General features: G+C 45.4%; 1 protein-coding gene across 1 annotated transcript in view; it reads left to right on the top strand.

Moving 5' to 3' along the window:
* Positions 1 to 23,641, top strand: part of LMX1A (LIM homeobox transcription factor 1 alpha) — a 152,640-nt gene that overhangs the window by 22,501 nt on the left and 106,498 nt on the right. The window lies entirely within an intron of this gene.

The following is a 23,641-nucleotide window of genomic DNA, read 5'->3' as shown; positions in this document are numbered from 1 at the left end:
TGGGTCATAGTTATAATTTTATTTGTGTCCTAGACATGATACATTATAGATAACCTGAATTCTTATGCTCCCTCAGAGTATTTTAAGAAATTTCCAGTGGATAATTAACTTGAATGAACTCAAACTGCAAACTCTTTTCCCTTTAGTGGGCTACACATGGAATCTCAGTTCAGTTCTTTGATCCCTAATTGGCAACTTGGAGTCTACCCAGCGCACATGCGGTTCAGGGATCAGCTAGAGACTTGGGGCTCCCCCTCTCTGGGTAGTTCCAGGTTTCTCTTCTCACTTTTAGCTGTGGTTGCCCTAAATTCTGTGCTTTGGTCCTTTTGGCCAGTAAGACTGTGGCTTTTTCATCTGAGTTTCTGAGTCATTCTGTGTGACTGAAAGCTGTAAAAACAGGAAAATTACCCAGTTCTCGTCCATTTCTCCATGTGCTGATTCCTCTTCAGTGTCTGCCTGCTTTGGGTCATCGTGTGGGGTCTTCATGTAGTTGTTTCCTGTATTTTGCCTAGCGTTTCTAGTTATCTGTTGAGGGGGCTGGTCTGATGGGAGCTTCAGTCATTGCTGAAGGGGAACCTTGTTTCAGATCTTGACTCAGCCACTTGCCGTATGACCTTGTCACTACCCTTTATGCCTCCGTTCTCTTGTTTATAAAATGGGAATAATAATACCTACTTTGTAAGATGAAATAAGTGCAGTAACGGCACCTAGAGTTATGTCTGGCAAAGAGACATTGCTCCATGTGAGCTGCTATTAATCTTACCAGTCCAGGCTTCTCATTTAGCATCTGTGGAAGCCAGAAAGCTGATTGGTGACAGAGCCAGCACTGGAACCCTAATCTCCAGCTGGGCTACACATACGCTCTGTGTACATGCACAAGAAATAGAGCAGGCTTAGGGATAACCATTTGCCCATGATAACATTTTTAATTATACAGTGTGCTAAAACTCTTTATCAATTGTTTTGTTTCCATAGGAATTATTTGTTTGAGAGGTGGATAAAGGGCAGTTTGACAGATCCTGGTAATAATAGCCTTTTCTGTTAGACTCTACCAAAACTTTTCTTTCCCATTTTGTTACCCTTTACTCACCTTCCTCACTGTGAGGCTTTTGGGGGGGTAGTTATTTTGGCAGGTGGGCACTTACTGGCTTCAACTACATTGCTGTTTCTCTTCCCGTTTAATGGAACTGTTCAATTCCACGCTCTTTACTTTGTGCCTGAATTCCACCTTCCCAGACCCATGTCATGCTCATTACCCTTCGCTGAATGGCCTTCAGGTTGCTGAGCTGTTTGAGGCACAGAGAAGCCCAGTCTTGCTGAGGGATCGAGCCTGGTCCTTGCACGTCTGCAGAGGTGTGGGTGGGAGGCCTCGCCAGCTCTCAGCGCAGGGCTCTCTCTCACCATGGGGTGAAGTCTGCCCTGATGCACGTTGACACAGTCATGCCCACCGTTTTGTATTTTGAAATTTCTGCTCCAGAGAAGCAAATTGCTTTTCTCCTGACAATCGCACTGTGAGCCCAGATTGTCATCGGAAGCCGTTTTCTTTCCACGTGGGCTTCAGATAAAACAGGAGACCCAAGAGAGTGGGGGAATAGGGCATGCATGTCCCTTTGTTATTCAGCAGGAAACCTAGAACTCATTGGAAAGGTAAGGTCTGCCCTCCTTGTCTCTGTGAGTGTAACTGGATTGCATAAACTCAGTCACTTTGCTGAGGCTCATTCTTACAGCTGGGCCTCCAACAGGATGCGGCCCATCATGGGCACAGGTGCACAAGCCCTAGAGGTGGCCCTGCCAGGTGATCGCCTGTCTGTCTTTGCCGAGTTCCTGACCAGGTACTGGGACAGACTCGCAGCTGGGTGGGGGCACTGTGGAGGTATAATGGGGAGCTTGCTTTCCAGCCTGTGGGGCTCGTTCACTGGGCCCACTTGTACCCGCTTGTCCACATGTGGGAGGTAGCCCTGTGCCCAGCGACAGAATGACAGCTGTGCACATCCCTCTGTGCCCTGCTTCAGTCACACGCTGGCAGGCTGTTGCTGGAGCTGGGACTGACATGGAGACGTGAACCCGCAGATCCCAGTACTAATCGCAGGAGCAGAGATTTGGCCTAGTGGGCACCTGGTCGCAATACAGGTGCTTCCGTGGGAACTCATGAGAAAGAGCTGAACAGGGGCACCGCTTGGTTTTGGGTAATGAGTTTTCCTTTCTCCCAGTTTGTGTCCCATGCTTTTCTCTCTCCTTCCTCTCTCATTGCTCTTCCTCTCCCCCAGTCTCCACCCCAGAGCCAGAATGAATGAAGCCATGCAATTTCCAGGCCTCCATGTTCGATGGAAATATTTTTCCATTAAAGTTCCTTGTTGGACTCGCTAAATAGGGGTGGTGGCTGCGGCAGCTTTGGCCTCTCCCCACCTTTGAGAACTGCCCAGTCAAGGCCTCGTAGGGAGAAGGATTTACAATTGAGACAATACGGCTTTCACAGCTTTTAATTACACTTGACTCCTTCCAAAGCCTCCTGCTGGCAGTAGCTACCTTGTTGAAAGGGCCTGGATTTGGGCTGAGAGCTGTGTGGGAGGCCCTCTCTGCCTGGGCCCTGTGTCTAGACCCTGAGTGGCCCCTGCCATCCAGCTGAGTTTCTCTCCCTGGCGGTGGAGGACTTCGGGCAGAGAAACCTGAGGCTGTCTGTGGGGAGATGAGTCCTAAGCTGGAGTGTTCAGAGCAGCAGAGGAGGGCTGCCCTTGTGTCCTGTGTCCTTTTTTTTTTTTTTTTGGCCATGCCATATGGCTTGTGTGATCTTAGGTCCCTGACCAGGGATTAAACCAGTGCCCCCTGCAGTGGAAGCGCAGAGTCCTAACCACTGGACCGCCAGGGAAGTCGCTCTGTGTCCTGTGAGGTGGAGGCTAGGGTAGGATTTGGAGGTTGGTGCTCAGCTCCAGGATTCAGCAGCACCCTGGTTGCCCTGCACACCCAGAGGGCTGGTGTGACGGTCCACGGCTTTCTATCTGAAGTCAGGCTTGACTCCGTTGAGCTCAGGAAGACCTGGGGCTTTTTCTGGGTCTCTATATCTGCTGTCACAGCCCCTTGAACATGGCCTGGGCCTGTAGTTGTTTCTGGATCATGTGCAAAGGTCGAGTTAACCCAGGATTTGGATTGCATTGGGTTCTTTTCTCTCCTCAGGGTGCTGCTTCTCCTCTTGGTCCCTCTGTGGTCCTTTCCCACAGTCCTCTTTTTCTTTCTCTTTCGCTTGCCTTCTCCCAACCAGTGAGGGCAGTCACTCCCCTAATTGCAGCTGGCATCCCTCGGAGAGTGACTTTTGAATCTCAACTCTAAAAGCTCACCTCTATCCTAGTTTCTGGGCCCATGTTTTCAATTTCCTAGCAAGGAGATTGAAACCAAGCTGTAGAGCCAGGGGGTTCAGTAGGGTTTCTCCAGCTCAGCCCTGTTGACATTTTGGGCTGGATAATTCTTTGTTGTGGGTCACTGTAGGGTGTTTAGCATCTTCCCTGACCTCTCTCCACTAGATGCCAGTCTCAACTGTGACAGTCGAGAACATCTCTAACCATTGCTGTGTCTCCCCTGGGGGGCAAAATCTCCCCAGGTGAGACCCACTGGGGCATAGTGATACTAGTCACTGAAATAGGGACCCCATGGAACTGAGCAGGTTTGGGGAAATAGATGGGTTAGGTTTTCAGAGATATGATACCGAGGGTGTTGGTGGCAGACAGGATGAGGAAGGCCTAGGGAGTGCTGGAGCAGAAAGATGCAGTCACTTGCAGAAAGACGATCAAAAGGCCAGGGGTCCGGACTGGGTGCTCCTCTTAACCAGCCAGGCTAGTCACTTGACTTAGTGGAGCCTCAGTTTCTTTATCCATAAAACGAGGAGTTGGCCTCAGTGAATGTTAAGGCTCTGCTGCCCTGGGACTCCTTCTCCATTTGTTTCATTCCACTGACCAATTCAAAAAGGCTGCCTTCTTCAGGGGTGGAACGATTCCTTCAAAGGGAAAGGAAACAGGTGAGGGAGGAACGCACTTGCGGGGAGGAACACACTTGCTGGGGGGCTGGGAGGTGCTGTGGTTAATATTGCCCTTATTTGCAGGTTTTCCTAGCTGATCCTAAGAGAACCACACATCGCCCAGAGGGTGTAGAGAAATACTGAGCCTCAGAAGCCGTCATATGGAAATCGGACTCATGACAGCTCAGGCATGTCCAGAACCCAGATATCTTCCCTCCCATCTCATCTGCCCGCTTCCCCTCCTCCCTCTCTCCAGCTCCTTTAATCATCATTTCTATCCAGCCTTCTCCAGCCTATTGGAAAGATCCGGGAGGCCGGTGATGGATTTGACTGAACAGTGTGTAATATAAAAGGGCAGAGCTGAGCCCGAAGGGACTGGGGGCTGCACGAGCTCCAATATTGCTTCCTCCACCAGGGCAGTGCTGGGGAGCCCCTCTGGGATTACTCACACAATATTACTGCCACCGGTGAGGGTGGAGGGAGGATGGGGAGGCAGGCAGGCGCGGGGGAGGGGCTTAGGAGAGCTGCCTCTGAGGCTGTGAGAACAACAACACTGATAATGGCAATATTTGAATAATAGTAAAAAATAGTAATAATTGTGTTTTCCAGGTTTATTAACTTTGGGAAGTCTGGTTTATTAACTCTCCTGGCTTATTAACTTGGAGAAGACTTTGCTGGTCGCCGCAGATGCCTGAGGCTTGCGGGTGTGTTTGAGTTCATCTGTCTCAGGCAATCCAAGAGAAAGAGGGGCACGGGAGAGAGGGGAGGAGGCAGGAGCAGTGATATTTGAAGTAATTAGAGAGACTTTATTGAAATCAAATGCACAGGCAAGAAATGATAATTAACTGAGGGAAGAGGATGCTCGGTTCTCTTTCATCCGAGGACCGTGGGGCTGTCATAGATAATCCTCATCTTGGGGGCACTGGAGAGATGGTGAAAGGCAGCGCTGGAAAGAATACTTTAAAAAAAAACAGGGATCTAAATTGAACAGTGCAAGAAGGAAGCATACTTTTCCTCCTCTAGTTACCATTGGTACAACATGTCAAAAAGCAAAAAGGAAAAAAAAAAAAAGAGTGGTTTAATTGGAAATTCATGTTCTGTCCCTGAAGTTAGTCATTTGTACGAATAATCCAAGACTCACTAAATGAGGGAAGAAACTGATTACACAGATCTGGGGAGGTCAGATAGAAAACTTTTGATGAGAATTACAGTGAAGAGCGGGATCTTGGGGGAAGTTTCAGTATTTTGAAGCTGATGTCATGGTATTGGCATTAGGAATCCAGAAGGTTGCGTTTCCTTGGGTCCCCTTTAGGCGCTGTGCAGTTGCCTTTGGAGGGTTTTGGACATGGAGGGGTGGTGGCCATCAGGGCTAAGGAGTGGGGTGGGCTCCTTTGGGAGATGTTCAGCCCAACCTAAGGAAGACTTTCTAACACTGCTTTTGAACTTAGAGTCAGCCCTTTATTATGTTGGTGGCATAGAAGGCATTAAAAAAATCCTTATATTAAAAAAAAAAAAAAAAATCCTTATATTGAATATATATTTATTATCTACTGTCTTTCAGTACAAAAAAGAAAACTGGCTTAACTAGATGACTTTGAGATCAAAAGAGCACTAGATTTGGAGACAGAAAAGCCAGGTTTAAGACACCCTTTGAACTTTAGTTCCTTCACATATAAAAATGGGCAAATTTTGTCTCTGGCAGCGTTAGCATAAAGATCACAGGAGAGGAAATCTGTGTAATGCTTTATAAACTGTAGAGAACTGTACCCTTTAAGATTAGAAACAATGATTGTTGTTATTACAAGGTATTGTTATTTTATGAATGTGAGGCTCCACAGTGTTAGTTGCAAATACGCTTTTTCTCCCAGCATCTCTGGTGGTTTTGCTTTACGTTCGCTCTCCTAGAGCTGGACGATAAAGAGCTGTTCTGTCAACATTGACACAGGGATTGCTCTGTGTCTGGATGTATTCAATCAGTAATTTCGCTTGCAGCTTCCTTTGTCAGTGCTTTGAGACTCATGGCCAAAACGCACTGTGGACACGCAAAGGCTCTCCTGTATTATAGGGATTTACTTCTAATTAGGAGAGTATCAAGTTGAGAACTGGGCCCCTCATCAGGATAGAGCCACTCTTGGGCTGGTGGAAGGAGGCTTAAGCTAGAGCCCTGGGTTGAGCTGTGTGGCCCAGGCTCCCATCAAGCCCGGACATTCAGCCCCAGGTGGGCTTTCATCTTCCCACGCTGACTAGTCTGTGCTCTTACCTTCTGCAGGTGGTCTGTCTGAGAGGGCAGGGCTTTCTAACTGTTCACCCCACTGATTCAGCATTTATTTCTCCAAATCTACTGAATGCCTGCTATGTGGCAGGCTTGAGTCTTATTTTAACAAACCATCCTTCTCACTGATGGGTGTCTGAGTCAGGCTGCTGACGCAGCCACACTATAGACTAGGAAATGATGTGGGTGAATTTTGCTGTATCTTTAAATGAGAGATGATACAAAGATAACTACAAGTACTTAGTGCGCCCTTTTCATTCATTTAAACCTTTATCCATTCAGTAAATGTTTGCTGTACTGTTGTTGAGCTTATGGGAGGGAATAAAAGAGATAAGACAAGATCCTTGCCTTTCGGTGTTTTGTGATCCAGCGATGGAGTTGAAAGCACAGATGGGAAATTATTGGGAACGGTGAAATCAACAAGTTCAAAAGTGATGGAGTGTAAATTAAACATGCAAGAGCGTGTTGTGAAGGAGCAAAGGAGTCACTAAAACGGACTGAAAAATAAGTCAGGGAAGGTTTTCTAGAGGAGGTAAGTTTTGACTCAGGTCTTTAAGAAGACAGTTCACAGAGAGCAGTGCCTCCCAGCTGTGCTGCCAGTGGTTGTACAAACGGTGAGTTTACCTGGCACGCAGGTGCAAGTTTTGTATTGCAATAGTACTGTCTTTACTTTTAACATCTATTAAAAAAATAACATCAAACCAGTGACATCATGGTAGTGATATAAAGTTTTAAAATACATCTGTTTAAGTAAAATAAGTGAATTGATTTCAAGTAAAGGATGGCAGTAGCACAGCTGGTAAGATGCTTGACATAAACCGTGTCTGTGACATGAAAATTCTTAAAGCTTAGGAAAACACTGGCAGAGATGGTATTATCACCTTATACAGGTTTGATGCTTTACAGTTCACAAAACATTTTCATATATTTTATGTGGTGATCATCATAACTGCCCTAATAGTCCAGTCCGCTGACAGGGCAGGTAATATTACCCTGGCACAAACTAGAATTTTAATAGGTATGTTTATTAATTGAACTTTGACTACCCATTTTACATGTAAGGAAATGAAGCTTGGAGAAGTTGACTTACCCAGGGTGAGACATCTGATAAGTAGCAGACTGGGATCGGATCCTGGGCCTTTGGGCTCTGAAATAGTTACTCCATGGTAGAAGAGTAAGGGAGGTAATGGGGATGGCATTTGAAGAAAAGGAGTTAGAATTAGCAAACTGTGGTCTGATCTGATGGGTACAGCAAGAAACTGGTATGCTGAATTAGGACACGATTACACATGGATTGAAAAATCAGAAAAGATAAGGAGGGGAATATTTGGAGAAGAGTTTTCAAAGCCTAGGTGTTAAGGAAACATGGTGGTTGTTTATTATTATTATTACTCTTATGATAAAAGTCACGTAACAAAATTTACCATTGTCACATATACAATTCAGTGGCTTTAGTACATTCACAATATCTAATTTCAGAACATTTCCGTCATCCCCTAAAGAAACCTTGTACCCATTAAGCAGACACTCCTCTCTCTCTCCTTCCCCAGCCCCTGGCAAACCCTGCTCTGCTTTCTGTTTCTATGGATTCGTCTATTCTGGGTACTTCATATAAATCGAATCATATAATATGGCTTCTTTCACTTATAATATTTTCAAGGTTCGTCCATGCAGTAGTACGTATCAGTATATTAATTCTTTTTATGGATAACATTTCACTGTATGACCTACCACATTTGGTTTGTCATTCGTTTATCAGCTGATGGACATTTGGGTTGTTTCAATCTTTTGGCTGTGATGAATAACACTGCTGTGAACATGCCTGTACACGTTTTGTTTGAACACCTGTTTTCATTTCTCTTGAGTATATACCTAGGGGTGAAACTGCTGGGTCATATGGTATTTCTATATTTAACTTATTGAGGAATTGTCAAAGTGTTTTCCACAACAGCTATACCATTTTTTATTCCCACCAGCAGTGTATGAGGGTTCCAATTTCTCCAACTCCTCAACAACACTTGTTATTTTCATTTTTTTAGAGAATTATAGTCATCCTAGTGGATGTGATGTGGTATCTCATGGTTTTGATTTGTATTTTCCTGATGGTAATGGTTTATACACAGTTGACCCTTGAACAACATGGGTTTGAACTGCACAGTTCCACTTTATATGTGGACTTTTTTCAATAGTAAATACTACAGTACTATATGACCCTCAGTTGCTTGAATTTAAGGATGTAGAATAGTGGTTGTGGAGTAACCGTCCATATGGAGGGAGGGCCGAACTGTAAGTTGTAAGTGGATTTTCGACTGTTTGGAGGGTTAGGTCCCCTAAACCCTGCATTGTTCAAGGGTCAACTGTACTTATTAGCCATTTATATGTTTTCTTTGAAGAAATGCCTATTCAAGGCCTTTTAAAGTTGTGTTTTTTGTCTTTTTTTGTTGAATTGTTAAGAAGCTTTATATATTGTGGATACTAGACCTTTATAAGTTATATGGTTTGTAAGTGTTTTCTTGCATCCTGTGGGTTGTCTTTTCATGATCTTGAACGTGTCGTTTGGTGCACGAAAGTTTTTAATTTTGGTGAAATCCAATTCCTATTTTTTCTTTTCTTTCTGGTGCTTTTGGTGTCATATTCAAGAATCCACTACCAAATCTGAGGCCATTAAGATTTACTCCTATGTTTTCTTGCAGAAGTTTTATAGTTTTAGCTCTTATGATTAGGGCTTTGGATCTAATTTGAGTGAATTTTTGCATATGATGTAACGTGAGGCATGGTTGGTTTCTTGACCACAAAAAGTTACCCAGTGGTAGTGCAGGGAAGATTATTCTGGCAGTTATTTTTCGAATGAAATAGAAAAACTGGGAGAAAAATAAGGAGGCTGTTGTGGAGGACAGACGATTCAAAACAGGTGGTTTATTTTTAAGATAGCAGTTTTATTGAGATACAATTCACTTACCATAAGAGTCACTCTTTTAAAGTATACAATTTAGTGATTTTTAGTGTATTCACAGTGTTGGGCAACTATCACCCCCATTTTCATTTTAGAACATTTGCATCATCCCGCAAAAGGAACCCTGTACCTTTAGTAGTTACTATCTATCTGCAACCCCCCAGGCCACGGAAAGCAGTAATCCCCTTTCTGTTTCTGTGAGTTTGCCTGTTGCAGACATTTCTGATAAATGGAATTATACAACTTGAGGTTTTCTGTGTTTGGCTTCTTTCACTAAGCATACCGTTTTCAAGGTTTATCCATGTTGTAGCAAGTATCAGTACTTCATTCCTTTGTATGGTGAATAATAATCAGTTGAATGGATAGACCACATTTTGTCCAGTTGATGGACATTTGGGTTATTTCCACTTTTTGGCTATTATGAATAATGCTGCTATAAACATTCATGTAGAAGTTCTAGTGTGGATGTAATGTTTAGCTTTTATGTAATACTCATGTTACATACTCAGTAGCATTTTGCGGTCACTTTCTGTCTTTATCTTTCCTTATGGTGTCTTTGACTAATCTCATGGAGTTATTATCCAGGCACTCCAGTGAGAGTTCCTGTTGCTCCACATCCTCGCCAGCATTTGGTGGCATCAGTGTGTGGGTTCTGGTTGTTCTAATAGACCATTCTGGTGCATTCTGGTCATTCTGATAGATATGTAGTACCTTCTCATTGTTGTTTTTCATTGACCATTTTTGACTTGGAAATAGATGATTGATAGTGTTACGTTGCGTTTTTAGATTACATATGCATTTGAAGAATTTTTCAAATGTTTAATGGCCATTTGTAATTTTCTTATTCCTTCTTTTATAACATACTTTTCACTCTCTTTCATGTGTATATATAAATTAACGCTTTATCGTATTTAATGGATATTTTCCCCAGTTTGTAATTTGCTTTACGATTTTTTTTATCATATAAGTACATTTTATCTTATAATGAAATATTCTTTTTCTTTTGTGATTCTTTCATGACATTAATGCCAATTAGTTAGTAAACAAATATGGAAGCCCTTCCCTATGCCAGGAACTGTGCCAAACACTTGAGAAATTATAGTGAAAGTCAGACGTGGTCCCTGTCTTCATGGAGCTTGGAACTCCTGAGATCACTTATACTTTACTCTTGCTTTTAAGGTTTCAGTTTTTACATTTATCTCTTCCATCCATCTAGAATTATATTACTGTATGTTGTCAAGTGAAGAAATTACTTTTCTCCAATATCCAGTTTTCCTGACATCTTTTGTAGAAAAGCTTCTCTCTTCTCCATTTGTTTATGATGCTTTTGTTATCATCAGTTGAACTCATAGCCATGAGGGGATTTTTCAAGGTGACTTAAATTAGATTCTTTCTTTTATTTGTCTGTCAATTCTAGGCCTGCTGGTGTTATACTATTTTAACTTATGTAGCTTTATAATATATGTTTTAATATCTTAATAGAGCAAGGCTGCCCTTGTCACCATAGTTTTTTTTTTTTTTAATAAAGACTTTTTGGTTCTCCCTGATTCATTCCCTATGCTGTATGTTTTATTCATTTTGTCAAGTTAGAGAAAAAATATGATTCTGATTCTGACTGGGATTGTCTTAAACTTTGGGAAATTATTGCCTTAGTAAACCACTCTTCTCATTAAGGAACAGGACATATCTCTCTATTCAAATCTTTTACATCTTTCAGTGAAGTTGCATGTCATCATAAAGATCCCATGTATTACTTTTTTAGGGTTATTCCTATATATTATTTGTTTTCCTGCTGCTGTGAATAGAATCCCCCTTTCTCTCTGTCACAAGTTTTGTTTGTTACTAACACCATAGAAAAATTATTAATTTTTACATATTGTCTTGTGTCTCTGTTTTACTAAATTTATTAATTTCAAGAGTTTTTCATTGCTCTCTTGGCCTTATTCATTTTCAAATAATGAGTGTGGTATCTCATTATTTCCAGCTGTTGTATGTCTCTGTGTCTGTTTTATCTACTATTTAGACAGAACTTCTTAAGTATTTAAATAGTGGTGGTAATAGGGAATATTCTTGCCTTTTCCCTGGATTTTAAGGGGGAAATGATGCCTTTTGATTTTTTAAGTGTGATGTTGGCTGTAGGTGTAAGGTTGACATTCTTTATCATGTTAAGGAATAGTTTTATTTTCTATGAAAAGGTTGGTGGGCACTGGTGTGTGTGTGTCTATGAGAGTGAAAGAGTAAGAGAAGGTGGGGAGAGAGAGAGAGAAAGAGAGAGGGGGAGGGAGAGATATCTCAGCTGAATTATATTCAGCTTCAAATAACAGAAACCCAATTAACCTGGCTTAATTGGAGGTGGAATTTGTTCTTTGCACATTAAAGGAAATCTGGTGGTAGGCAGTACTGAGACGGTGCTGCAGCTCATCAACGCCATCAGCAATCAGGCTCTTTCTGTATTTCTTCTTTCCATCCTTAGCTCACAGACCTTTATCCTCACGGCCAAGAAAGAATGAGCAGCTCAGCCTCACAATCACATTCAAGGCAGGAAGAAGAGGGTAGGCCTATAAAGGGAAGGGTAAAAGGCCAAAGAGTCATAGCAGCTGAGTCTTTTCTCCTAGGAGCCACCCAGCGGCTTTCACTTACATCTCATTAAGTCAGATGGGTAACCCTTAACAGTACAAATTGGGAGAAGAGGCGTGTGGGTTGGGTCAACCAAGCAACAGCAGTGCCCCAGCCTGGAAGCAAATGGCTTGGAGCCCCTAGAGAAGAGGAGTAATAAAATGCCTTAACCAACGCTCTGAACTGGGAGCCAATGGATTTTGTTGGATTTTGAACTTCTCCTCTGATCCTTTGTGCCAGAATGGGTAAGTTACTTAACTGCTCTGTTCATGGGGTGATGTCTGCCTTGGCTACCTAGGAGGGTACCTATGAAGTGCAGATGAAATCAAATCCTAAGAGTGCCCCTATTTTCATTCCTTTTTTGCATTAGGATAATTTGGGGGGGGGATTAATGAATAAACTGCTTTTTCTCCCTGATTTTTAGCTGTTATTATTAAAATTACATGGGCAGCTGTTAGCGACAGGGATGACTCCTTAGAAATGGAGTGGAAATAAGGTGCTAAGAGAAAAAGCCAGAGAGACATCTCAACTTCTGCTGAACCAGGGGGAGGAGGTGGGTAGAGCATCTAACAAAGCTTGTAGTGCTTTGCCCCAATCTACTTTGCTTTCCTTCTCTGCCTTGGGGTAAGAGAAGTGCCTTGCTTCGCAGTTTTTTTTGGGAAAAGTACCTTCAATAATATTGCTTTGTGGCAACTATTAATTGCTTCCTGAATTCATACAGCATAAAGTAGGTTGCCAGGGAGTGAATTACCCAGAGGATAAATGGTGGGTCATTAATGTGGCGTTGACCTTGAACCTGGGAGGATGACGTGAGATCTATGAGAGCTCTCAGGAAATTTACCAGAACCCATTTCAGCTGGAGGTGATGTGTTTTAAATCCCTCTGTAATGCAATGAGGGGAATCAAATTAGATAATAGTTTGCAGAAATCTTCTGGGCCTGGAGCCCCTCTCAGATGGATTTTATCCTCTTGTATTATCATGCTTCACATTTTAGGGCTATACCTGTATCCCAGTGACTTCCAGAATGGCTTGATTTTCTCCCACATGGTGAAACTCTGACCTGACACATCTGAAATGCCATTCTCTGTAGGTGTTCTCCGTGCCCCTATTTTTTATAGTTATTAAGTATTAATAAGTAAATTCCAATTTTGCCTTATTCTGAAGCCTAAGATTTAAACTAATACAAATAAAAGGGTAAGTTTAATGTGTAAGTTTATCCATTCTCCTGCCTTCTTTGTAGCTTTCTCTTGTAAGAATATTCAGGGTATCATTTCTGGAGTATCACACAGTTGGAATAGTTGGAGTGTGTGTATTAATTGTATTTGTGGATAGTTGTATTTCTGTAAGTCTTAAAAACTAGAATTAGAACTGTTTGGGGGTTTCATCTCTTTACTCTCCTCACTCTGCCTGGGTTCCACAAATTCAGAGCACCCTCGAGGAACAGAATAACTAACATTGGTTGAGGGCTGTGTGTGATGTATATGCTGGGTACATGGTGATAGGGTGGGGTCATAAAAGTAGGAGAGGGTTCAGTTTCTTCTTGGGCATTTACAAGTATCAATTCCATAAATGATCCTATCAGGGTAGTTTTTTCTTGAGTTTTTTTTCTTCTGGTTTTTCTAAACTCTCTTTCACTGAACCAGATCCTGATCAGGAATATATTAATAAAGATGCCAAAGGGGAAGGGACGTCTCAGTCCTGTTGAGGGTAGCAGGAGGGGAGGTAGAAGCCTCGCCCGGGGCCCGGGTCACCTTGGGACTCAGGTGCTGACTCACGCCGGCTGCTGGACTTCCCTCAGCCTCTGTCTTCTGCACATCCATTTTTCCTTGTGCTGTAAAAAGACAAACACATCGGGCTCCACTGCCAGCTTCATGTGTGTCACTCAGGTGTTCCTGGAAGCACCCCTGCATGTGCATGCAAATGGGGGCGTATTCACATTAAAGATTCCTTCCTCTGGCTCCACTCCCCACATGGGACCTTTAGGACTCTGCAACCCCCTCACCCCAACCCAACAGACACACTTCTCAAAGTATTTCTGTCTGTGGTTCTGCAGCAGTCTGTCAGCTCCAGTCTCCAAGCAGAATCCCCCCGACCTTTCTGTCCTGTTCCAGCTCCTCCCCGCAGTGCTTGTAGCTAAGGAGTCAGCAAAGCGAAGACCATCCAAGTCATGAAGCAGCATGAGGGAGAGCCCAGGCCCTGCTGCCAAGGGTACCTCCTGGAAGGCTGCTGATGGGGTCCCAAGAGGCGGTGCCGGTCCTCAAGGTGACGCCAGGTGCTGGTTTCACGTGGGAGCTGGGTGTTGTGCTCTGTCCCTGGGCCCCGAGGCAGCCACGTGGGTGCTCGCAGCCCTGTGCGCTCTGCCCTCACCCATCTCCCCATCAGCTCTCAGGACAAGTTCTTGGGGCTGGGCAGGGGCAGGTGCTGTGTGACGCCTTCTGTTGCCTAGTGTCTGCCTGTCTCTCTCTCTCTGTCACACACATGCTTGTATGTACACAAGACAAAAAAGCACCGTGAGTGACTAAGCCACACAACTGAAAAAGAAAAACCTTCTTGTTTTTAAATCAAGAAATGGGACAGCCCGTGCCACCATGCCACACAGAGTGCGGGTGAGGGGGCCTCCGGCCATAACAGCCTGGCTGGCTCTGCGCCTGCTGCAAGAGACGGGCAGCAGGTCCTCACCCGAACGGCTCTCGTCTGCCTCCTGTGACCATATCTGAGGAGCTACCATGGAGAACGGCCCTTTGGGCCTTTAAGACTTTCCATTTTCAGAAGTCTCGATTGAAACCCAGTGCTGCTGAGAGGGGCACTCCTTGAATACTTTTTAGGCAATACCTTGGTGAGGATGAGCTCTCAGCTGCTGAAGTCAGGATTTTCTAGGAGAGGGGCAGAGGTATTTGGGGGGGCGGGGGGGTCACACGTGTCAGGAGATGTGTCAGGAGTGGCTGGACTCTCCAGAGGCTCTTGTGCCTCCTTAGTGGTTTTTGAGGTTCTGCCAAGGGCCCCTGCCAGGCAGAGGGGCTAGATCTCGACACTGTCAAGTGAGTCAGTGCAGGATGGGGAAACTCTGCTCTGTGTTTCAGACAAACACAGAGTCAGGGTGACAAGGATTTAGTTTTGCAGTGTTGAATTAAGGACCAAATGCAAGTTGACTTGGATAATTTTCTCTTTGCTGGCTCCTTAGCTACAAGTAATTTATTCTAACCTTCTTCCATAATGCCAATTACAGCTGTTAGCACGTACTTCAAAGGCAGGATTCAAAATACCAAGCTATGGTTAGGATTTCCTGCACTGATATCCCAGGGGGGTTTAAACCAAGGTTGGAGTTGGTGGAGATGAAAGGGAGTGAGGCTTTTCCCGAGTGTTCTTTGGTTCGTGTGGATGTTGGGGGAGCTCAGGGAGGGTGGGTGGAACCAGCCTAAAGAGGGCATGGCCAGAGGGAGGACCCTGCAGGAGTTGTGGGTGTGACCTGGGGTGACATTGCCTTTGTGTATATAAAGGCTGTGGTTTACTAGAACCCCGATTTTCACTAAACGGGGCGGGGCAGAGAACAGAATAAAAGCAGAATGTGAAGAAAGAGGACAGGGCTATTAAGAGATGGAATTAATTGATAGACATGTCTTGTTGGACATGTCAAGAGGGGCAAACAGTGGAAATCCTGGCTGTCCTTTCTAGGGCAGGGTTTCTGATCAGTCACTTAACCTGCAGGCGTGGATAACAGAAAAAGGAGCTGTGTAGCCAGTCCACCAGGAGCTTCTGGGGTGTTGGTGTTGAGGGTTTCTGTCTGGGAGGGAGGGGGACCTGCCTGTGGTCACTGTGCACCTAGCTGGTGTGAGATGGACACACGTGGACTGTTATCTGCTGGCTGAACCCTTAGTCCAGTGATGCTCTTAATTATTGGGTGCTTATTGTGGGGAAAGGCATCAGGCTTGGCCACTGAAGAAAAGAGAAACTGCCAGTCTTGCATAAAGGGATAAGGTCCTAGAGGTCTTGTGGGTCTGTAAACCATGGGCATCTGTGCTGTTTGGTTAAGCACTGAGAGGCTAAAGAGAAGAGAAAAGGGAGTGAATCTCAGAATGAGAAGTAAAACAGAAAAATAAAGGTGTTGGGAGAAAAAATATTTTTAAAAAGTAGAGCAGAAACTAGAAGAAGTAAATTGAAGAGAAAGAGAAGCTAAGAGGCAAGGAAGGAAAACAAGATGCAGGACTAGCTAGTAAGGGGGCCAGTCTGTTCTCTAACTTTCAGGTTACTGCACCCTGTCTCTTGTTGGATCATCATATCAGGAGAGGGTGACTTAGGAAAAAGCTATCACTGACCTGGAGGTACCCTGCGCTTAAAATGCAAGCACAAAAACAAGGTTGCTTAAGCCATTTTGAAGCATCCTAGGATGTTTGATCCTTCAAGGCTGACGCAACGAAGCCCTGTGTCCCTTTGGCCATGCTCACTGCTTTGGCCTCCAAGGGACAGGCTGACAGTGTATTCTGAAGCTCAGAAAAAAGCATGTGGTGACTGCTCCCCACCCCCCATGCCCAAGGCATCTCCCACACAAATGGCTGAGACAGCATTTATTTCTCAAGGAGGTGTCAGCTTGTGGAGATGCTTGCTGCCTCATTTAGGCGCTGGCTTCGTGGCCTCTCTCTGTTTGCTGTTAACCCTCCCTCTTGTGGCTGAGGGCTGGCCCCGGCCTGTTCCAGCTTAACCCCTCACTACCTGATCCAGCCCTGGCTTCTGAGGGTAGCTGGAGAGATGGCAACCAAAGGATTCCTCCAGTGACTCTGGGCTTGTATCTTAGATGAAACAAAAAGGGAAAATGTTGAGATTTTCTAAAGAAGGCTTTTGCAGTTTCCTAATAAGTAAGACTTATCTGTCACATATGCTCCCATGAGACTGACTTGTATCCTCTGCTTCCAGGGACTCATTGGCCCCTGGCTTCTCTTGGGTTTGACCAGGAAGAGGTGATGATAGGAGAGCTGAGTGCAGGAGGAGGAGGCCGGGCATTTATTGCCCTGGCTCTGTCCCTGTGCAGTCCTGACACGTTGGCTTTGTCCGTTCACCAAAGCCACAGCTGCTGTCATATGTCCTTTTCCACACAGCTCTCTGGGTGCCTGGAGCTGCTCCCCCCTACCCCAACCTCCAGGCCTAGGGATGGGCCAGCTCCCTGAAGCTCCCAGCCCTGGGCTCCTGCGCCAGCCTTGGTTGCTTTCCTTAAACCTTGTCCCACACCTTTGTAAATAGTCCTTCTAAAACCTCTTCTCTATTACTTAACCCAACAACAACAAAAAGGAGAGGATATGTGTGTTTGCCCAAGTATGAAGTCGGTCAGTCATTTCTAAAATGGTTCCTGACACTAGGCAGGTTGTTCTGGCGTTGTCTGGCCTTTTCTAAATGAAAATATGAGCAGGAGTTGGGGTAAGGAGTGGAGGAGGTGGGTTTCCAGAGTTTGGGGTCAGTGTGCCCCAGCTGGACCATTTAGCTGGGACGCAGGGCTGGCTTCATGGGTGTTCCACCTGGGCCGTCTCTCAGAGCCCTGTGCTCAGAAGGGTCCCACGTTTGGTTTAACTCTTTGCTGTCCCCGCTTGAAATTCGGAATGATTTTCTATCATTATAACTCTTGATTTTCCTACAGAGGGCCTTGCATTTTCACTTTTCTACTGGACCCTGTAAATTTCACTGGTCCTGCTGGTAGACACTTGCCTGTGGACTCTATCTTGTCTCCAACTGGCATGAGTTGAGCATGACTCATCCTCTGCCAGCCGTGGGGACATAAGGCTACAGCTAGAATGTTGCTTCTTCAGGAGACTTTTTCTCCCTGGTATGTAGCCTCTTTGAGATAGAGAGAAACCATTGAAAGGTAGTTCCTCTGTATTTTGTTCAGTCCCCTTTTCTCCACTTCAAAGTCTGAATGTAAGTTCCCACTATTTATTGCTGCATAGCAAATCACCCCAAAAGTTCGTGGCTTGAAACAACAGCTGTCTCTTTTGCTAATGAACCTGCGATTTGGGTAGGGCTCAGCAGGGATGGCTTGTTGCTGTTGGATGCGATGCGGGCTGGGCGGCTCAGCTGGAGACAGAGGACCTGTTTCCAAGTCGGCTCACACGTGTGGCTGGCAGGTTGGCACTGGCTCTTGACTGGGAGCTCAGCTGGGGCTGTTGGCTAGGGGGCTGGTTCCTCTCCATGCGGGCCTCTCCACACAGGGTGACTTGGGCTTCCTTACAGCATGGTGACTGGTTTCCAAGAGTGAAAGATCCAAGAGACAGGAAGTGGAAGCTGCCAGTTTTACAGTCTGTGCCCAGAGACTGGCACAGCATAACTCCCATTGTCACTTATATTGTCACAGCACCCGCCCAGATCCATGGTGAGAAGATATAGTCCCAGCTCTTTTTAATTGATTGATTGATTGATTGGCTGCATTGGGTCTTCGTTGCTGCACACGGGCTTTCTCTAGTTACGGAGAGCAGGCGCTACTCTTTGTTGTGGTGTGCGAGTTTCTCATTGCGTTGACTTCTCTTATTGTGGAGCACGGGCTCTAGGCACATGGGCTTCAGTAGTTGCGGCATGTGGGCTCAATAGTCGTGGTGCATGGGCTTAGGTGCTCCGTGGCATGTGGGATCTTCCTGGGGCAGGGATCGAACTTGTGTCGCCTGCATTGGCAGGTGGATTCTTAACCATTGTACCACCTAGGAAGTCCCAGTCCCAGCTCTTGATGGGAAGAGACTCAAAGAATTTACAATCAGATATCTTTAATCTTCCACAGTAAGCATGCCTATTTTATATAGGAAAAAAGTCAAGGCAACAATGCAATGAAATCTTTCTCAGGGCAACCACAAATCTGGGGCAGAGCTGGACTCAGTGCCTGTAAGCTCCTGATTTCCCAGACTGTGCTCTCTCTAGCGTATCATACTGCTATTTTGCATAATCTAATAAACAGCAGTAACTCTTCTCTGTCCTCATGGCCCCAGTTTTCAACCTCAAATCACCTTAGGATAGCAATAAGGGAGATATTCCAGTACTTTCATTTTGCACTGTTGAAATAAGAGTCTAGGCATTTAGAAAACAAAGGAAAACACCCAAACCATAAAAACAGAAGCAATTCTCATTTGTCTTGGTTGATTAGGTGATGCAGGGGGAACGTAACAGTACATGGTAGCCTCATGTTATAGTGGCAGAGTGCTGCTTGAATGCCCATGATGGTACTAGGAGGCCTCTTGTGGGTCACTTTGAGGCTGTGAGTTAAGATTAAAGGCTCTTGGGAGCTCTCAGGCCTCATGAATGACATGCCACACACTGTGCCCTCTGAGAAGCTCCTGGGGGAATCGGGCCTTATAGCAATAGTTGTCTCCATCCTCTTTCAGAGAGCTTGGATGCCTTTGTGCAGATGCAGCCCAAAGATGAAGAGCTCCCTTTCCCAGGAGCCTCTGGAGCAAGTGTACCTTTATCCTTCTCCCTCAGTGCAGGGTCTACAGATTAGAACTTTCCCAGCCCAGGGTGACAGCCCTTAACCTCAGATGACAATTCTGGGAAAAAGATTGATGATCTCTGAACTTTGGAATGTATGACCCTTCGGTGGGACACCTGGCATACATTTTCTATCTTCAGACATGTCTATGCAGTAACTTCAGGGACATGAAATAGTTAAGAGCTGGACAGTAGGCCTCCATATCTGTCAGTTATAGTACCTGGGGTTCTGAGGGACAGGCTACTCCTATCCTCCTGTCTCTTAGGTGGAAGCACAATGGGCTTGGGAACTTCCATTGGTTTCAGAATCCAGTTGAGTGGAGGTTGCTTGCCATACAAATCCGTATGAAGCTGGGAATGTGGTACAAGCATGACTGGGCCCAAGACTCCTTTTCACAACCAGGAGATACTTTTCATGTGATTATGAACCTCTGATAAAGTAGTTATCACTTCAGGCCTATGTGCCTCTCATGTTGAAAAACTCAGATGAATAGAATCACTTTTACTCTGACCACTCTGATTCCAGCCAGGCATTCCTAAGGAAGAGTAAGGGACCCCTGGGAAAGAAAAAATGTGAATCCTGCTGATTGAAATGCTTAGTTCTTGGGATTCCATTACATCTGTGGAGGAGATTCCAGATAAGTCTTAAACTCCTTGAATGTTAGGAGAAGTGGGAAAGTCAGAATAGAAAGAGACTCCCAGATTTGGGGGACGTGATAGCAAATCCTGTCATAATGGCAGCTTTTGCATTCCAAGTTCTTTCCCTATCCTGTGGGAGAGCAGATTCACCCAAGATTATTCTAGGAGTCATAATAAAATACAATATCCTTTCCCAAGTCCTTGTCCACATAGCATCCCCTCTGTATTGCCAAGAACCTAAGTCTGTGCAGATGAAATGCTGAGCTCTCCCAACTCTTAGTTCTGCCATTCAGCTCTAATTACTTTCCAACCAACCCCAGTGACCCACACTGCATACCTGCATGACTCCCCCAAATCATTCACTAAGAGAAAGAGAGACCAACAATACAGGAGCAGAGAGAAGGAAAGGCGGGAGAGGGAAGATGTGTGGGCCATATCTGCACCTCTGACCGCTTGGGTGTAGGGTGCCTCTGTGAATTGTTCATTTTACACAGACACTGATCTGCTTTGTCTCTAGTTCCCTCGGGGATGTGATGACGTCCAGGTACCCTTGATAACTCACTCTGACATACTGCTCCATCTTGGATACCCTGTGGATTTTGATGGTGGCAGCTTTGAGTTTGAAATGCTCCACCTCGTGACTTTCTATTGAGTAAGAAACCAAAGGAGCAGGCAAAGGAGCTGCTGCTTATCTCCTCACTCTGCTCATTTATTTTATAACTAGAAGCCCATGAACTCTTCCCATCCAGGAAGAAAGTTTGGACAGAGGGGACTAGAAAGTGAGGAGGCACTAGAGACCAAATCTGGGTAGGAGAGCAAGTATCATAGTCACCCATCACTGATGAAGCATTTGAGTTTATACTGTATAAAGCTAGGACAAATTGGTGGGGTGTCAAGTTTCCCTGCCGTCAAGGAACTATCAGGCCTCTGTAAGGGACAAGAATCCAGAGATCCTGAAACTCTGTGAACCAGGCGGAGAGCAATAGCCTTTAGTCACCAGATCTGTGTTCATCTGATGACAGCCACTTACTGGCAGTAGAGCTTTGGGCAACGTCTTGCATTCCCGAGGCTTTTGTTCATCTGTAAAACACGGAGAATGTTTGTGTCATGAGATTGTTGTGGATATCTGACACAGCTTTGAGAAATGACCATTCAGTGTCAGTAGACAAGCATTTTTCTCACTTCTGTTTTTTTTCTCATCAAGGCAGCAAGATGGGATATGTCTTCTCTCTGGGTCTTTACAATGCAGTGATTTTTGCAGAGGTTGGATGCTGTGATTTGGTTTGCCAAGACCAGCCCACCAGCAAGCTTCTAGCTCCAGATGCAAAGACGTGACGGTTCCTGTGGGTCATGAGGAGGGTGGATGGGTCACTGGTCTCCTTGAGCACCTGGCAATTTCAGATCCCCAGCAGTTTTGCATCCCTCCCTGGGGAAGTTTCTGAGAGCCACGCAGGGAGTGCAAATTACCCTGAGAGTTTATAGCGGGAGGTGAACCTACAGGAAGAACTGGGTGGAACTTGGCTAGAGGTGGTGGGGAGAGGGACCCTCCAGGGAAAGGGGAAGAAGCCACCAGGCAGACTGTTGTTGCTGTTGCTAGATCCAAGGCAGAAGACCTGAGAGAAGGTCACATCTCTTGCATCTCTGGCTGAGAGGTAACAAATGAGTTGACAGTCTGCCCTCCAGCCCCCCACCAGGACTTCCTTGGTTTTGCGACTGGGGGCTCTTGCTAGGCAGCAGTGCCTTCCCTGCCAGGTTTTTGTTATTAAAGTTGATCCCATGTATCAGAGAATGGAAAGCAAGCCTTGGAAATCGGCATCCAAGTGGGATTCGAGGCTCTCTATAGCAGTGTGTGCCAAGGGCTGGGGGTGGGGACATGCAGCAAGCTCTCCGCTCAGCATCCAGGAGCGAGCCCTCAGCATCATTCACTCTGTCAGGGTATCTCGGTGGTAATCACTTCCAAATGGCTGTGGGGCGGGGAGGGGCTCCCCTCCAGTCACCCAAGGAATGCCTCGACTCAGGACGGAAAGGGAGGTTTTCCATAAGCAGCTCCTCTTTCCAAAGGGGACAGAGGGTAGAATATGAGACGCCTGTGAGCCTCTCTCAGCATCATCTATAATACTATCCAGGTCAACAAAACAAAGGGTGAGGGAATGATAATCTAGGGTAGTATCAGGTCCCGTCATATGACCTGGGAGTTGCTTTCAGGATGTGCAGCTCACTGCTCTAGACATGACTATTACGTCTTGAGCGTCTTCTGGGTGGAGATTGTAAGAGTTTGTGTACAGACACAGACTCTGTCTCTAAATGATAGGCAGGTGCTGTAAAAGTCACCCGTCACACACAGACCAGAACTGCAGAACACAGTGCAAGGGAATCCAAATCACAATTCTGGGAGACCCAACCCACACTCTTCCTTACTAGCTATGTGATTTTTAACCGAGTCACTTAATCTTTTTATGCTTGATTTTTCTTACCTGTAAAGTAAGGAGTATAGTGTCTATTTGGTAGAATTATTGCCAGGACTAAGTAATAACACTTCCGAGAAAGTGTGAATCACCAAGTAGATGCTCAGTACAGTTTTAAAAAATTATATTAAAGAGATTCAGTGTCTTTTGTATTGTTTCACCTTGGATGCCTACTGGACGCTTTGCAGAGTTGCACGTAAATGTCATACCCAAAATGTGTCTGGAACTTCCTTGCATTCAAAAGTATTTCACCTGTTTCTCCCTTCAACTCTTATCACTTCCATTTGCAGCGAGGAACCGGAGCCGGAGTGATTTGCCCACCTGGCTCATGTATAGCTTATCCCGGGTGTTCTCGGCTCTCCTCCCAGGCATGGGTTCTCTGAGGGCTGACCTTGGCTTCTCTGAAGTCCACTGAGAACCCACCAATGGCCACTGGCCTGGTCTTGGACTAATCCTTTCTTTATTAATATGCAGACTGGTTTTTCCTCAGAACTGTTTCTTCCGTGGGTGATTCCTTTCCTTCTTTTCCCCTCACATTGGCAGGCAGCCTCCAGAAGCCCTTCTCCGGCTGCTCAACCTCCAGAAATGGTTCTGTGTCTCAACCTTTATTAAGGAGGAAGGGAGAAGTAGCATTCCTAACCACGGTTAGTGGTCTTCACTGTCTTTTTAAATTAATTAATTAATTTTTAATTTACTGGCTGCATTGGGTCTTTGTTGCTGCGCTCAGGCTTTCTGTAGCTGCGGAGAGCGGGGGCTACTCTTCATTGCAGTGTGGGCGCTTCTTATCGCAGGGGCTTCTCTTGTTGTGGAGCATGGGCTGTAGGCACGCAGGCTTCAGTAGTTGCGGTGCATGGGCTCAATAGTTGTGGCTTGTGGGCTCTGAGCCTGGCTCAGTAGTTGTGTCACACGGACTTAGTTGCTCCGCGGCATGTGGGATCTTCCTGGAGCAGGGATCGAACCCGTGTCCCCTGCATTGGCAGGCAGATTCATTAACCACTGCGCCACCAGGGAAGCCCCCTTCACTGTCTTTTATTGAAAGTTAAAATTTTAAATGTGCTGTTGCTCAGGGACTATTTTCTTTTAAGCCTGACTCCAAATACCAATGGTGGAATGAGGTACATGCCGTTATTTCACTGTACTTCTCAGTCGTTCCACGCATGGGCCAGGCTCCTCTGGTTGGAAATCCCCAGGAGGTGTGTGCAGAGTCCCAGGACCAGCTGACCTAGCACTGGGTGGC

Source organism: Hippopotamus amphibius, chromosome 3 (assembly GCF_030028045.1).
Source record: "Hippopotamus amphibius kiboko isolate mHipAmp2 chromosome 3, mHipAmp2.hap2, whole genome shotgun sequence".
In the NCBI taxonomy this organism is placed as follows: domain Eukaryota; kingdom Metazoa; phylum Chordata; class Mammalia; order Artiodactyla; family Hippopotamidae; genus Hippopotamus; species Hippopotamus amphibius.
This window is presented reverse-complemented; position numbering and strand designations above follow the sequence as displayed.